This window comes from Henckelia pumila, chromosome 2 (assembly GCF_033568475.1).
Source record: "Henckelia pumila isolate YLH828 chromosome 2, ASM3356847v2, whole genome shotgun sequence".
Lineage (NCBI taxonomy): Eukaryota > Viridiplantae > Streptophyta > Magnoliopsida > Lamiales > Gesneriaceae > Henckelia > Henckelia pumila.
In genome coordinates this window covers 199,428,016-199,433,895 of record NC_133121.1, presented here as the reverse complement: position 1 = coordinate 199,433,895, position 5,880 = coordinate 199,428,016, and positions in this window count along the sequence as shown.

Genomic DNA, 5,880 nt, shown 5'->3' with positions numbered 1-5,880 from the left:
ATTCTGGATATGGGACACTACATTCCCACCACCTTAAAAGGATTTCGTCCTCGAAATCTAAGGTAAACCTCGGGACTATAGTATAAACCATTCATCCAATCCATTAGTAGTTTCGGTTCAAAACATCTGGTCAAATAACCTTCGACAATACCAAACCTCGCTAAACCTGCAGGGTCTGTTCATTCATTGAACCACATCAGAACATAAACTCGATTTATAATTCGCACTGATTTCAAACTCGCACGCTTTTAACGATCACTCTGGAAATCACTGCCTTCTTATCAGCAATCCTGCGAGAATCGAGTAACACTACTGACTATCGTCAGTTATCCATCGATAACCGCAACAACACGGCACCTTCGGTCCAAATTGCCGACTGTATCAGCCACACTCCTGCTAAGATCGTAACTAGCCATCAGCTATTCTCTAGACATGCACGAACTCCATCGCTGCCCACGATAAAACTAGATACAACACATTGTATTTCACTGGTCTAACGGTAACATCGCATCCCTTGACGTTATCGCAAAGTTCTAAACAAATTGATCTAGATTTGACTTTTGGTCAAATCCTAGATATCTTTCTTCCAAGAACTCATGTGAGTTACTCTTTATCACTAAGGATAAAATATTTCTTCCCAAAACAGTACCTTATGTGAATAGAAATGGCAACTACCGGCCACCAGTTTGCAAAGCAATTGCATCACTGCCACCACTCTAACCATCTGAAATCCTTAGACTGATTGCGATAAACCTTGATCCAAATCCCGCTATCGTAGATAGCATCTACTCGATCGCATTAGTCATCCTTCCATGGATAACAACAAAATCCTGACAATTCCTGGCGTCATAGTACGTACTTTCAGTACTCACTTTGCCCGATGAATGTTTCCCAAAGAACACCAACTAAGTAAACAGATGACAAAATCTTTATACACAATTTCTTGTCTAAATGCATCCTTTGAGGTCTTCGCCTCGAAATTCACTACCATCCTGCTGAAATCCTCAGATGGACCAACACCACCCTCAGCATTAGTAGCCTATATCGAATGCTTACTTCTATCTTGGAACTAGAGATAGTATCGAAGAAAACGATTCCAGTTATCCTGTTCCAGATAACCAAACCCTTGGCTCACTAGCGGGGATAACCAAACTGATTCACCTTGATCCCGCATAGAATCTATCAATACTAGTGGCAATTATGTTATCTAATCCTTTCAATGACACAGCATATCAGAAAGCACTGGGATATTAGTGACAACAATCCTGCCAGACTCAGAAACACAAGTTTCAGCTGCTGTCTCATCCCATGAAACAACTAATGCTAACCTGCTAATGCTCATTGAAATCCATAAGCACTTGCCGAATCGTCTCTCAAGAACAACTCTCTAGTTTTCTGTTGGAAGCACCCCAAGCAAAACACTCTGACCAACAGTCCCCAAAATTTGTACACTGACAATCCTGGGACAATCACTGAATCCTATTTCCGCAAACTGGATAAATCATTGCTAACACCAAGCAATGTTCATATCAAAACCCGTCAATGGTAATCTCAGTAATTCTATTAACTAGAAAATGATCACAAGAGCCATCCTATGGCTACTCTCGTGATCTGCAGAATCCAAAATCCCCGATTCTAGCATCCCTGGAGATTCCTTAGCGACTAAAGAATTCCCTAAATGCACTTTAATCTCTATATCAAAGCATACCATACTTAAGTACTATTCCCAGTACTTCTTGATTCACTATATCCCAATCAGTACCGATTGGAATAATCTGATCAATCAAATCGATATACTGTAGCTCTCGCCATGCCTGACGGTACCAATTCTAATCGGACAATCATTGATCGATGAAACTCTCATGGTCGATCAATATCGATGATCTCATTGCCACACGTCTGCAGATCCCAACTACTTGGAATCAAAAGAATCACCGCTGATTCAATCACTCATCTTTGACAAAGTCAGACAACAGTTACAAGTAGTCACTAGTGCTAAACCTGCACCAGTCTAGACATACTATCCACTGTCTATATTCATTCAAGATGATCATAAGGACTCGTTCAACCCAAGCCGCAATACAAGTCCGGAAGATTTCAACTATCGCTGAACATGCTCCTGATAACTATATCTCTTGCTAAGACTGCAACAAATCGAAACTGAGGTTACTTGCCGCGGTGTCCCACCTGAAATCACCACCAAGTGTACACTGGCATAAATCACGCTATCCTCACGCCTCAAATAGTCATGTACAATCCTTAGCATTGGATATAATCTATCACTGAAGGAAACCATCATTGCTGAAAAATACTCATCCCCGAGTCAAATGTTCCAGGAAGTTCACAAACCCATCTCCTGGATAACCCTTATCACAAGAGCATCCAAACACCGACTAGATCCACTAGTCTAGCAGTATCCAATAAGCTAGAACTATCTGCTCAGAGTATGCACTTGTCAAGGAAATCCCTCCAAGACTGGTCCTTATGACAAAACTACAAACCAATATATCTGACGACAGTCAGACGATATCTAAACCACTGATACATAACCAGTCATCTAATCCAAATTCATACCCCATCGTGACTGTTACCAAAACTCTAGACTAGGTAGCCTTCCCACCGCCAATCCTGAAGCACGAAGGCTTCCAGGTATTCTCCGAAGTACAAAAGACTCCCAAAGTAATATTGGCATAGGATCGCGCTCCATCATGTCTAGTCATGATCATAGTCCACAACTCTCGATATGTACTCAACTGGTTCCTGATGAAATCCCATCATCACGAATTCCCAACCTATGAAGGTCAATCAGGCTACTGTTCTACAAAAACAACCTAGAACGAAACTCAAAATTTCAAACAAGATCAAAATTCCCATTCCCCCAGATGAATCACCTCATCACTGGCACTAACCCAGTCGAACGACTAATTAGGTCAATCCTAGGAAAATACCTAGACTAACCTCATGTCAATCCTTTACCGCTGGCTTACTCAAAACCCATGAGCTATCCTAGTTGATTACCAATCAACTAATTCCAAGTCAAACTTATTAAAATTACTTGCAATCTATCACGAATTGCTGAGAAAACAAATCAATAAAACATGTATCATTCCTTCAAGTTTGTACAATTTCTTTATTAAAATCCCATGTAATACATTACAATATCCCGAAAATACAACAAAATGTACATCCAATAACTTAAAATGATACAACCAAATTCTGATGATTCATTACAACTGAAATACTGTTTACAACTACAACAATACAGTATTTGAAATCATCGTACTAGTCTTCGTTCCTTGAGCATGAAGCTTCTAATCGACACATGCATCGATACAAGCATACTCCCATCCAAGTCTCTCTACATGTCCTCCAGCGAAGAACTCCGGAGAAATGGCACGTGATAGCTAACCAGCTATGCTCTGCGTCAGTGCACGTCAGTGCACGTCAGTCAACTTCTTTTGCTCGCGATCTACCATCAGCGTTCTTCTTGTATCCAAATCATGCTTTTGAACATGAAGTTTCCCGTATGCCTACCAAAAGCATCAATACAAGCATACCGGCAAAACCATGTTCTGCACGAGTTTACAGACCTTACGCTCGAAACCTGTCATGCCTTAGGCACTCGAGGCATTTCCTGTGAAGGTCTATCTGACAATCTCTCCAGTTACGAGTGGAGAATCTTCAAGGACTGGAACCACATGGATTACTAAACACCATTCGTTCCAAAAAGCCCTCAGAGGTATCTGATGCGATATACCCGATCTTCTCTTCCAGTCTTCCCTAGCTGGAATCCATATGTTCTTAGATCAACATCCCAATGCATCGAATGATGAACCGTCCATAGCAGTCAATCTATCTATCGATATGCTACTACTGGTGTTCTCATCACTGATACATTCCTTATAGTAAAAACTTCTGCCACAAACCTTGGCAATGAAGAACCAAATCTTCTTTCGCTAGGCATCAATAAATCCTACAAGGATAATCAAGAAGTCTTATTATCAATTTCCTAAGTCCCTTGCATGCAGCTCTGATACCAATAAATGTAGCGACCCATCCCGGATCCACTACCTAATCAGAGTTAAGAGCATAATTAAGCATGCATTAAATAAAATCGCTGCGGAAGACTAAATACAAGCAGACCGGCAGAATACAACCGGCTAACAAACTCAATTTATACAACCCAATCTAATTACTTAGATAAAAACCTACAGCTAAATACTGCTGTCTTCAAGGTCACTGGCTCCTCCAGGCTCCTAGTGCTCAATCCTGCACCTACACCTGCCCCGTAGAATAGGGTATCCAGATACACAAAAAATACTGGACGTGAGCTCTAAGCTCAATACAAAAGCATGGATAAACATACAAATATGATGCATGCAAATGACAGGGTATCCATATCTGGGATAACTGTATACGAACTGCTCAGACTGGCGCCTGGAATATAAGCTCGTCACATCGGGGTAGCTAACCACTATGTGCGACCACTCATTCCCGAATCACGGACGAGGACCACGGAGTCCTTCAGGTATCAGTACCTAAGGGTACTCGATATAAAACGTCCTAACAGTGCTGAGCAACCCTAACTGGCTCATCTCGAAAGATGTACAGGCACAAGATGATATGCACATGCCGCATAACAATAATAACATGCAAACACATAAATGCAACATATAAGCATGCATATCCGCTGGCAATCTCAGTCAGTACTTACGTACCTTTCTAAGGCAGTCCTAGTAGTCTCACTCTAGGTTCCAAGCCTATCATCAAGTCTACAATGCAAATACCCATGCATCATTCAATAAGCTCTAAAAGTCTTAACTAAGCTATTGCATAATTTTAAATAATTTAAGGAGACCATAGCTATACCTACGTCCGTCGTCAGCCCACTGATGGTGACTATCATGCAACTAGGGGTACACCCCTGCTGCAGCTCCACAGTCTCAAGCACTACTCCGCTACACGAGCACGACTCAGCTACTATGTCAGACACTGTCTGACTATACTAAAACAAATATTCTACTCCAACTCTAAAATAAGAGTACCCAAAGCCCTAAAATAGAGCCACGAGGGCGAAGGAGAGAATTCAGAATTGGCAAGAAATGAATGCCTCGAACCTTATATTTATAGGCATCGATCGGAACCTCCGATCCTCGATCGAAATTTCCGATCCTTGATCGGAACGTCCGATCCTGCCATCGGAGCTTCCGAACATCCTCATCTACCACGTGTCAAAATCTCACTGGTTGACTTCGGATAGGGGTGATCGGAGCTTCCGATCCTGTTCAGAGCTTCCGATCAACCACACGTCATGGATGACGTAATTCGATCGGAGCTTTCGATCGTTCATCGGAGCTTCCGATCACCTTTGGAGCATCCGATCCTAACTTCGGAGCTTTCGATCTGTCTGACCCTCTGGACCATTTCTGATCATTTTGGGTCTATTTCCGGGCTCCGTTAATCTATTTAGAAGTCTCCTTAATCACGTTTTACTAAATCTAACATGATCACACGATAATTACTCATTATCATTAATTCTGGATATGGGCCACTACACAGACATTCTGACACGAATCGGGCGATGTCACGCTTCATGCCCGGCCACCAATACAACTGCTGAAGGTCTCGATAAATCTTGGTACTGTCTGGGTGGATAGAGTACGGTGATTTATGCGCCTCTGCCATGATAGTAACTCGCATAGAATCACCTGCTGGCACCCATAGTCTAACTCTGAACCTCACAATCCCATCTACCACTGAGTACAAGTCACTGCCTCTCTCATCGGCTCTCTGTCTCCACTTGTTCAACTGCTCATCAACTGCTTTAGCAACTCTGATACGGTCAAACAACGAAGTCTGCACTGACAAAGCTGACAATCT